Source organism: Mya arenaria, chromosome 8 (assembly GCF_026914265.1).
Source record: "Mya arenaria isolate MELC-2E11 chromosome 8, ASM2691426v1".
Taxonomy (NCBI): domain Eukaryota; kingdom Metazoa; phylum Mollusca; class Bivalvia; order Myida; family Myidae; genus Mya; species Mya arenaria.
In genome coordinates this window covers 21,877,406-21,890,218 of record NC_069129.1, presented here as the reverse complement: position 1 = coordinate 21,890,218, position 12,813 = coordinate 21,877,406, and the positions used below count along the sequence as shown (strand labels likewise).

The following is a 12,813-nucleotide window of genomic DNA, read 5'->3' as shown; positions in this document are numbered from 1 at the left end:
TATTGAGTATCTTTGTGCCTGAAAAGCCATATAAAACCAATGACTGGCTGCGCGACATTTATATATATCGCATGTGTCGCATAAGTCATACAAACTTTATACATTTGTTTACGATTTGAGATATCTTTCCTAGTGAATATATATTATTTGGTTTGAAATTATTGGTTATTATCAGGTTTTCCTGTCACATGAAAACAACTTGAAAATTCGAAATAGGCATATTCAGTAGTCATTAGGTCATTTTATTTGGTTAATAACCAAGGAGATGGTTGAGGTTGTTTGCCTCGTTTCAATATTATTATTGAAAAGTTTTCATTTAAAATGCATGATGTTTGAAAACTGTTGTTTTTCTTTCCACATGTATATTTATCTTTAAAGTTAGTAAATACATTTAGTGACATCAAATTGCAGTATATTGCAGTTGGGTTTAATGTCACCATAAGCAACTGTTAGTTTTTGCCTTATGGATTAGGTGTCGTTTGAGTAGTCGGTTGAACTATATAATACTGGCTTTGCCAATTTATTTTAAACAAGCTCTCTTGGATTTTATTTTTATGTAAACAATCAATTTTGCTTTGGCATGTTTGTTATTTATTTTATTGGTCACACATCCAGCGACGCAAATACAAAAGACATATGTCATTTTGAACGACATACTAATCTACTCTGTAGTTTTGGCCTTTTGAAAATACAATGCGTTACACTAATAAGGTTTAAATAAGGTTTCTTTGGAATTAATTACATTTGTTATAAGCAGCTTTTACAGGATTAGTACGCAATTAAATTTCTTTGAGCGGATATTGCTATTTCTATCAAATTTTATTCTTATTTTTTAAAAGGAATTATTTTTCAGCTGTGCGTTGCACATTTATGATAAAACATGAAATTACCACAGGATAATATTTGTGATACATTTTTGGCATTGCGTTAGGAGAACACTTTTTATGTCTGACGAAACATTCTGATATATCGTTGATACAAGCAATACAAACACGACAGTTTAAATAAAAAGCTACATCGAATAAAGCTTTCATTATCTCGAATATATGTTACCTTAATTACTTTATCTACCTAATCGCAGTTTGTTTCTTTTTTATAAAATCTACGTTGATAGATTGTTTAGAAATATGTATCTGCGGATATAACGTATTAAATACATGGCAGAACACTCTAACAAACACATGCCTTACCACAAGATTGATATATGTTTGGGCTTTTTATCGCTTACACCAGCTGTGATAACATTAATTTTCATGCAAGTTTGCCTGAACTATATTGACAGCACATCTTTTCCGTAGATACTAATAGCCCATTTCTCGGACCGAGGATAAAAAGTGTCAAATAAATTCACATTGAACTATCATGAGACGACAACGGAATAAATCTTCATTTCAGCTAATGCATAATTTAGGACAATGTCTAGAACAAGTGAGTTATATTCCTCGGATAATGCATATTCTATGAAATAGTAGTAGACCAATACGAACATCGGTCCGTCTTCCATTGTTATATCGTAAAAATCTTCTTTTTAAATTCAAGTCTTTTTTTTACAAATAAACATGGCATGATTAAAAATTACTTAAGTTCTAGTTTTTCTATTGCCTTATGTTAATAACAAACTTGCCCAATATTATTGGATTTCCTCCTTGATAATTAAATGTTGTTACAAATTCCAGAATAATATACTTGATTCCATCACAATTTTTCACTTGAATCAAAAATATTGATCAAACCTTTTTTAAGAACATAACTTTAGAGACAATGTCATTTTACAAATGGTTAAACACCCAAAACATATAATGCGGTTTAAAGGTTATATGAGTTGAAATTGCGATTGAAATTGACATTATTAAATAATGTAGGTTTGCGGTAATGGGCTTGCATCGAGAGATTCGTTATAATAATATACTCCTGCAATCAGGCTGTCATTAAATTATTAGGTCATACCTCAGAGAACACCATTGGTGAACCGACATGAGTTAGTTTGAGCATTGTTTTCTTCCAAAATACATCGATACACAAACAACCATTTAAAGAAGCACTGCTATTATATGCCTGTGTAGGGTCAAAATAACTGTTTACAAAAGACGTAAACATCGTTAAAACAATTTTATCAATGCATGTTGCACTACAAACATCACAACTTTTTTCGTAGATAGATATAATCCGGACTTCATATAACTGAGTTTACCCTTGCCGGTACATATAAAAATAATATTTAGCCTCTTAAAATTCTTTTAACTGATCTATGATACCATTAGTCCTGATAAAACGTGTGTTTTTTTTAACGGTAAAAATTTGTTTGTATCATAATATATATAAGCTTGGAAAACCGGAATGTTAATAATTCAAATCTTTAACTACTGACCTGTGTTAGTCTGATTTATGGGTTTACTCATCGAATTATCAGTTTTGAATATTATAATCAATTCATTATTATGTTGACAGGTTTAATATTTCCATCAAGTGTATTATCCGATTTCTGGAAACAAGGGCTCTTTGTTAAGCCTCAAAAAAATAATGAAATATAAATAAAATCATCGAATTTATAATAAACATTTCAGATTGTTTTCGTCACCATTAAGCTTAAAAGAAACAGTAGGACTAATATACTGTTGTCACACATAAACGAACACGGATTACTCAGAACCTATTCCATTACAGTTGGTCTTAAACCGTGTACATCATTAATGACACAGCCTTGTCAATGGAAACCCAATTATTTACACTAACGTTAGACGGCAGAGGCATACACAATTACCCATAAGGACTATATTTAATTTGTATGATACGAGAAAACCAATCCATGTCGCTGTCTTAGTGGTCTGTTAAGAAACAGAAAGATTGAGAGGCAATGTAATAGCCTGTGTTCTGTGTAATGTTAACGGTATATTTTGAATGTTGTTCTTAAACCATTAGTTTGTCCTGCATCAGTGTTAATGCAAGTGACAGAGATGGACTGACGTTGATTATGACTTTCCAATTATCAATATTCATTAAAGGCCAAGTTTCAGGAATGTTTGGCATGACAACCCCCTGCTGTGCATCTCCTGTTAATTGCGTCCGCCCGATAGCTCAATCGGTAGAGCGTTGGACTGTGAATCGGACATCCCGGGTTCGATTCCCGGGCGGACCAGGTCACTTCTGTTGTGATTGGTTATGAAATCCTTTCTACGACCATTCGCACTGTACCACTCCATCTGGCGTGTACAAATGTTGTCAGTTCCTTGCAGAGGTGAAGGCACCTAGTACTGGTTAACCGCCTGATAGTCTGCGCAGGATAGATGTGCGGTGGTTGAGCTGTCACTCTGGGACCCTTCAATGTGCTCACGCCGGGACCCGGGGTTTAAACTACTTACACCACCACCACCTGCTAATTGCACCAATGTCACAATAGGGGCCAATTTCCTGTTTATTTGTTAATTAGCTCAGGGCCATTTAGGGTCCAATTCTATAATAAAACCTCCAAAACGGCACAGCAGGATATCTGGAGAACGGGGATCTGAAAAGAAAATAAGGCAATTAGAATCGATCAAGACATAGACGTTGTGTACAATACACGTTTTTTGTTATTTATTTTTTTTCATTTTTTTTAGGGGGGTGGGTCACTTATAGAAGGATTAAACTAGGCTTTTAAAAAGACTACCTCCTGATCACGAAGCCATCCACACATGAACAATGATGACATTTGAAGTTGATGCTTTTCTTTCCAGAAATATTTCTTCCATCGTTTAATGCATTTCTCTTCATAAAACTGTCACCCTTCATGAAGTTTGAACAATGGTGCAATTGTGAAATTTTATGGAACAGTGAAATGAATTATTTAGTGATGTGTAAAGCACTTTTTGATTTATTCTATGCGACGTTGTATATACATTGTAATTAAACTAGCAAAACCTGATAAGCTACTTTCCAGAAACATATAGAGTGTCTTAGATACTTTGAAATGAATAAAAAACAATCGATGTACAGAACTGTTCAGTCGTGGTATGAAATTAATGAATTAAATTTAATATTATTGCAATTTGGGTAAGAAAATTTCCATGAAATATAAAGCGTCTAAGATATTTTAAAATACTAAAACAGAGAATGGCTATTGAGAATCATTCATTGTTTCGTTTGATTTTTTTCTTGAAAATCGTGTAGTGTAAAATAGCTTTCCAATAGCGTTCACAGTGGGGGAGGGGGCAGTAGATAATCATACATTCAAGTAAGTCAGTAATAAGTTGTTTTTTAACCAGATATTGTCCGAATCTACGCATTTAGTCGTAACATTTGATTATTTGTTTATAGATCAATTTACTTTTACATTTTTATTAAAAATAAACATCTGAAATAGCATTATATTATAACATAGATATGCCCCTGAAGATCGGTAAATTACTTATACAATAAGTTCTTCAAAAGGTTTGGGCCGTACAGACCATGAAGGTACTGGTGAGTGCCTATTTTGATATTTCTAAGGACAACGTTAGATAAATCCGTTATTGGCAGCCTCAATTCATAGTCCGACACAAGAGATCGATCTACGAAAAACACTGGCTTAAAGAGTACAGTCCAACATGTTGTAAAGAACATAATATAAAATAAAAATAAACTAAAATAGAAATAGAACACATTTGAACTCCTGAGTCGTTAGTTTTTAGATTTGTAAAACCTATCCACGCCCCCAATTGTTCATTCCTTTTCACGGCTTCGAACCCGCTTCCTTCCGAACTGTGAGTTCAAATGAAAGATATGTTCACAAGGGCAAGAAACAACTTTTGATTAATATACCGACTTGTTTGAAACAGTCTTTAAATTTATGCTTAGACGATATATCATAATGTTTTGTCTGCCATAAACATCAATTTCTCCATAGCACACTTCGTAAGATGTTTCAAACATGTTATTCAGTAGTAACTATGTGATATAGTATTATAACCATTCCTTATCAATTACGTTTCAGTGAAGCTCAAACGTGACTCTCTGAAATAAAAAAAAACAACATAATCTAAAAGAAATAGCGCAATCTGCGCCTTAAAGCATCTTGATTGCGAATTAATCGTGTAGAATACTTGTATAAGGAATCTAATACTTCCAGATGAAACCTTAATTCAGTATTTGTGTCATTCTCTGTCAAATAAAATTGACAAAAATATCTCATTACAGATTGAAGAACCATGCGTGGTCCAAGAGTGCTCTAGCAGAGACTAATAACTTCTTTACATTTGATTTGCACACATACAAATAGCTATGTATTGACATTCGAAAATATTTTTGACCTTACAACCATTGTTAATTGATAAGCACATATGTATATAATTTATATTCAAACAATTTTGTACTGTTCAATGTTAAAGTTATTTTTTTCTTGTCACGAATACCTGAATATACTTCATGAATATTTTCATTGTGGGTCGAAGTGAGTTGACACTTTAAAACACTTGTTTTCCAATGCTATAGTGTTGTATCGTTTATCCTTTTCACTTTTGTATAATTTAAATAAACAATATCGAACTCCTCGTACTTTGTTGAATACGTTGTTCTTTAAAACTTCATTCTGTACTGTAGGTTGGCATTTATAAAATAAATATTAATCTATCCGTTGCATCCTGTTATAATGCTGAATTATTTCGATCAATAAAGTAAGTATTTACTATCTTGTTTGTACGGACGTTGATTTTAAACTGAAACCTCGTTACTTTCCATATGTTTTGTTAGAAAAATGCACATTCGCCCATTTCGCAATCGACTTTACATATTAAGCGGCCAATATGTTTGCCGTTGTCTAAGACCACCTTAAAACAAGTGAACGGACTAGAAACTGATGCACAGACTCAAAATGAACGTCATATGTCGAGTATAATCTGCCTTCTTTGTTTTGTATTGACCAATTACATAATCGGTCGTTACAATTGTTGTGGTCATCCCCACTAACTATATTGACCGTCCTACATGCATCGTTTATCTGACCTTTAAATGAACCATATTTTCCTGTTTCTTGTCAACAATGACATTTCACGTCGGTATAAGATAAATAATTCAGGGTCCGTTGACAGCCGTGTGGATAATCTTGATTTTTAACTTCGTTGCATGGTGTCTGGTTTACTTTCCTGTGAATTGGATTTTGAGAGAGAATCGTTTACAGATCTCTAACTTGTTATTTCGTATTGGAATTCGAAACGCATTTATGTTACAGTTACACACGCAGGCACCTTAAAACCACCAAGCAATTCATTTGTTTCAGATAATGTCCTGTTTGTATGATATAACACGTGTTATAAAATGTGTAAAGGCAATGTTTTAAACAAAGGCTCGCATAAGTCACATCGTTTACTCGCTTATTTAACAATGGTAAGAAGATACATTAATAATCCAAAGTTTGCTTTAGAATTCCTATTTACAGGTGATGCCTCATATTATTATTTTGTAGGCTATTTTATCTTCTAAAATATTTTGTTTGTTGCCTATTTGACAAGTTGTGCATCGCTTTTTCTGTGAGATTGGATAATGCTCATTTTTTGAAATTTTGCTTAATGAATCAGTGACGGGAATTGATAAAATTGGTTACTAACTTACTGGTGTTAATTAAAATCACGCATAGTTAATTAAAAACAAATTGTGGTTGTAATAAATATAACTGTCTTCATGCTTTTATATAGTTTGACATAGGTAATTTAAGATTGCATGAATCACGCCGAAATGAATTTCAATCCTTATATTTACAGTTTTTCATTGATTCATTTGTGAGAAAGACGGACAAAACCAAGAACATATTTGCGCTTATTTAGTCAACAGACGCGCGTTAAGTAGCGAAACGGCCTGTTTCTGTTGTTGTGACCCCATTCCCTGTCGCAAAAGTCCTGTACTTTCATCTCTTGGACCATTCTAACAAACGTTTTGTCTTTAAAAACATTGTTACACACAGGTTAAGCCACACCCTGTCTTTCAAAATCGGAGACTTGATTATAACTGTAAATATCAATTCAAACATGAATGAAAAGAGTTCATGTGTCTGTTGCCTTGTGGCTTTTAATGTATGAACTGTTTGATAAGTATTCATTAATTTATAGAATAATGCATGGTTGACCATGGCTCTTGGTTGATAATTGCCCAAGTGGAAGGAATAATTGCCCGAGGGCAATTATTTTCACTGGGGCAATTATCAACCAAAAGCCATGGTCAACCATGTATTATCCTGTAAAATACATATGTTTTTTCATTTGTCAATGATTTCAAATGGATTTAAAAATATGATTTTGTGGAATAATAAAGGATATGTCATATAATTAGCATGTAGTCTGAAAGTCTTAAAAATGAGATTTAACAAAATGGTATTGAATGGCATTAGCTACGAAAAATAACGAGAGATTGGAAATCAAAATAGCAAACATTTTCGTGTTTTCAGAATAAACCTGCAATTTTTCCATTCTTCTGCACCGATAGTTCCATTTTAATCCCTTTAAAGCTTTTAATAATGTTTAAATGTTTGCCTACCAAGTAAACCGCGGCCATTTTATTTTTGTGAAAAAGACGTCAGTGTGCACGTTCTCGTCTTCGTCATGCAATTATACCATAATCGCCCTGACGTGCCGTGATAATCTCACGGGCGGAAACGATAACTCTCATTGCGGAAACGAATTTCTATAGTAAAATGTTACTATTTATAGAAGCATGTGTATTATTTCATTAATGTGCACAAGAAGCTCTGATACGCTTGGAAATTTGTCTTTAATTTTGTAAAATTAAATCAAAGTGATATTCTTTGATAGTTTTAAATTTGACATTTTGACAATTGTAAATAATATTATGTAACCATCATGTTTTTGTTTCCATGACGAGCTTTAAAAGTGTATTTATCAACTCCTTTAAGCAGAACAATCTCATGGTCAGTGATGCACTAGGTATCAAACGTCTTTGATTTTAAATCCCATTTTGATTTATGTTCACAGATGGTGGTCTTATCCTTTCCTGCTTTTGCCCTAATCCCAGTTGAACTACAAACCAACATGTGTCTAAAGTAAGCATTAAAGACGACATTTTTTTCCCTTTCAAAACTCCTGTTTTTACTGTGCAACGAATGTATGAGAAATCAAAACCAATAACGAAGTCGCATTTTCTAAAATATTATCATTGAAGGAGGTTTTCGAATTAGGTCTGTTATATATATAAAAAAAAATGGTAAATGATTTTAATGGTAAAAGGAATTATTACTTGATAACAAGTTAAGCCGGTATTTAGCTGATTAAAACTAATTTTAATAATAATGTGAAATCAAGCCTTTGCATGTTAAGCTTTACGACACTAAGATTCATTCGAGCTGCTACATTAAGCGTATATCAGTAAAAACCGAATGTAGGATCATGTCAAAGCTATGAACGACCCTTGGTGACATTTAAACATCAAGATTACAACCTCATGAACTCACGATTTTAACCTCACGAATTAAAGATGTCATGATTTCAACTTAACTATTTTACGATTTCAACTGATTTCTGCTTAAAAAATATTCAAAATTATATTGAAACTATTTAATTGTGAATTCATAATATTGAGATCGTTAGTTCGTGCAATTGGAATCCTTTTAAGGGTTTAATATCAAGAAGGCTATTTGTATAAAATAAAACACTTCTAAGTTAACTGTATGCCCTTAGTTATAAGAAATGATAACAAAAACGTTTAGACAATCAGAAAATCAAGGTCATAATGGTAAATATTTGTTCAACGGTAATAATGCTGAGATTTTGTTGGCCGCTGAATCGATTATTATTTTAATAAATATTAACTTAATGAAATGTCTATCAAAAACTGAATGCGCCTAGCAGAAATGTAAGGTTTGTATTATGTATTTCCCCGTTAGGAGAGTAAACCTGAATATTGATATTAGTAAAAAAAATGAAACCAAATTAAATAACTTTACATGACTGGTACATGTCAACTCACAAAATATATTTATGCTTATGCGCAACATACTACGTCTTACTCGTTAAATTATTATTTTCCTACCAGATACCAGTAATAGGTTTTAAGTTCAACTATACACAAAATAAATAATATAATGACGAACCAGGATAGAATGAAAGCACTGACAGGCAATATCCGTTTTGATGACTGTAGGATCCGTACTCCATCAATCTTCTAAGAAAACAAAATAACCAGTCCTTATGAAGGTCTTTTATTAAATTAGATGTAATTCGAGGCTTAGATATGTCATCAGAAATGCACCGGGAAGCATACTGTCGATTTCCGTTTAATACCAAATGTGAGAAAACAGTGACAGGAAATTAATGACAATATGATCATGCCGGCATATTGAAATATTTGACAGGAATGGGTTGGTATTAACGACCTCCAATTTGTGTTTGCAAATCCTAGATTTCGCAAACTCAAGTACCCTTTAAATACGCTGTAATCGAATACTGACCTATAATTTAGTTAGAAGGCTTCATTAAGGTGTGATTTTGGTGTTTTTTGTTTGCGAAATGTTTTTGGAAGTTTGTCTAATTGACCCACCAACTTCGGGCCCCAGCGGGGTTTTTGCATAAAAACACGGGGTTTTTCACACTCCCGCGGGATTTTTCTCCCGTTTTTCAAGAGCTGGGGAAAAATCCCGCGGGGTATCAATAATACACGATTCAAATTATTTTAGCTCAAAACAACATCTTATATCAAAAGAAACATTATGCTTCGACACCGGAAGTGAAATAACGCGAAACAAAAAAAAACCGCTTTTTCGTACGGGGTTTTTCTCCTGCGGGATAAAATTCCTACATTTTAGCAAAAAAAGAAATCAATTCAAGCTTTATGTTTTTGAGATTTTATACATTACTTTAATGTAAATACTAATTTGAATGACTATTCTAGAGTCATTTCTTTCATTTGAGAAATCTATTAATTTAATGCATATTTTACGGGAGAAAAACCCAGCAAAAATCAGGAATGCTATTTAACGAAAAAAAACAAACACCGACAAAAGCCATTTCAATTTCCAGCGGTTGGATGTTGTTAAGGAAGTGAAGTTGTTTTACATATTTATATTGAGTCAATAATATTAAGTTAACATGTGTTTTTAATAAAAAAAAATCAGATTTTAATAATTAGTTGTTTGTAACCGTCGGCATCGTCGATATACAGCCGTTATAGCCATCAGTGATCTTCCAGTTTATTTATTGTCTACATGATCACTTTCATTTAAGACTTTAAAATTTCATTTAAGAACTACCAAGTGATATATAATTTCGTTTAAATAATGGATAACTAACCCCAAACCCCACTCCCCTTCACTGCCACTTAACATTTTAAAGCTGCACTCTCACAGTTTTGCCGTTTTAACAGATTTTTTATTTTTTGTCTTCGAATTACCCATTATTGGTATCTTGAAACCAGTGGTTAAAGACTGCTGTCAAAATATATGAAAGCAGATTTTTAAATTTCAGTCAGAAAACTTATCTTTTATCTCTCTAAACCGTTTCTTACGGTTCAAGAAAAATGCATGAAACATAAAATTTTAACTTATAAAGAAAAAATCTGTGACTATTTTTTTGTCAGCAGTCTTGAATGCACTTTCAGGTTCCATGACAAAAATTAAAGAAGTTGTCAAAACGTTCAATGTGTGAGAGTGCAGCTTTAATAATTATCTATAATTATTTTATTGTCTAGGAAAAATACCATTAATGACTACATTTTTTTTTTTGCTTAACAAAAATCTTTCCCCCATAGACACACACACAAGTGACACAACCCATTTAATACTAATGTAATACTTTTGTAATCTATACCCTGTGTCCACAATGTTTTATACTGAATGTTAAAGGGTTGGTAAAACAGTATGGATAAGGGACTGTTCAATATGGGGATTAAACCCATGATAGACAATGCACTAGCATTGTCGCCTACTCAGCCCCGGTGGCTGACCCCGGTGGCTGATTCCCACCCAGACATACATTAAAGGGACTTGGACACCAGATGATCCAAAAACAAGATATTCAATATTACCTCAAAACAAGCCTAGCCGAATCAATACCAATTATTATGAGACTGATATTACATCATTTAATGTGTTTAAAAGATTTCATCACTGTCTCTCTCTCTGAGACAAGTAATCTTTAAAAAATAGCACATAATGATTTTCCCGTTTATTAGTATTATCATATCTACTTTAAGCATGTAAAGGTCACATAAACATATATACAGATAAATACATGATTGCTATTTCTAAATTTACTTCGATTTACATGGTAGACAAAGTGAGTTAATTTCGACTTATATGATTACATAAGTAAGATTCAGTGCACTGTACACTGTTGAAACATAACAGTTTGATGATAAATTTTGACAATTTTCACTTTTTCTTGCAATGTAGAATCTTGAGTCTGGTCCCTCTATTATCAGATTCTGTGAAATAATTGCATTCAAACAATTGGAAGAGCTGCATGGTGTACTGAATACAGGAGTTTAATGAATTCCATCCACTAGCTGAATAAAGGATGAACACACATTTTAAAACCACATATCAGAAGTTTTTGGAGAGCAAATTTAAATGCAAAACAGCGTTGGAAAATAAACAAGATTTTTTTTTTTTACATGTTTTATCAATGATACATGGCGATCATCAACTTATTATAAAAATCAGAATTAAAAAACAACAACATTTAACCATTTATTAAAGCTGCACTCTCACAAATTGAACGTTTGACAATTTTTTTATTTTTTGTTTTGGAGCCATAGTTTTCGAAATTCCATAGAAAACAGTTAAATAAGACTGCTGAAAAATTAGATTGTAGATCTTTATATTTCAGTTCAAAAATTGATGTCTTATGCAATAAAACATTAATTTTCAAACATAAATATGAAAGTCCGCAATTTGATATTTTGGCAGCAATCTTTTATCAATGGTTTACAGATATTTACGCAAAAATGTGCTTTTTCCAAGACAAAAATATAAGAGTTGTAAAAATTGTATATCTGTGAGTGTACAGCTTTAACTGTCCATTTAAAATTGGCCAGTACAAATTTACTTTGATATTAGTATAATACTGTTATATATTTATAAATCAATATAAAAACAATATTCTAAGATCTAAATTGATAATAACTTTAAAAATGAAAAAAACGAATGAAGAAACATAAGTTCAAAATATGCAAATAAGCTGCACACTCACAGATTTACGGTTTTGACAGCTGTTCTATTTTTTTGTCTTAAATGAGCAAATTTCTACATTCTTTTTTGCAAATCAGACTGCTGACAAAAGATCAGATCGCAGATTTGTAGATTTCTGTTCGAAAATTAATGTAATGGCATTCAACATCACTTCTTGAACTTAAATAAGAAAGTATGCAGTCTTATGACACTATTGTTCATGCATTTCCGCATAAATTGGCTCTTTCCAAGCCAAAAAATAAAGAAGTTCACTTCAATCTGTGAGAGTGCAGCTTTAAGTCAATCTTAATCTTAGGGTCATACATCATTGACTAAATTCACTCTATTGGTCAGTAATCCGATTAGCTGTACATATTATTCTCTGATTCAATTAGTCTGACCAATATTAACAGCCTAGTTTCAGTCTAGCAAATAAATTCAACACAAGTTGTTTAATTCTTCTGAGACTGACAAAGAATTAAAAACCCACATTCATGAAAAATATTTTCGATATATGAAAAAAAAAAACACAAAAAAAAGATTCAAGAATAAAAGAAATATGCATCCTTTAATATATATTGCATATAAACAATTAATTATCTATTATAAAGTTAACCTGAGTAACAATGTTTTATCTATAATTGTTGCCATTTATATTTAATAGTTATATAATTATCATGTCTATCAAACAA

General features: G+C 32.1%; 1 non-coding gene across 1 annotated transcript; it reads left to right on the top strand.

Moving 5' to 3' along the window:
- Window positions 1-3,065: 3,065 nt before the first annotated feature.
- On the top strand, window positions 3,066-3,136 carry Trnah-gug (transfer RNA histidin (anticodon GUG)). Its single transcript has one exon. It is a non-coding gene; the product is annotated as a tRNA-His (tRNA).
- The last annotated feature ends 9,677 nt before the right edge of the window (window positions 3,137-12,813 follow it).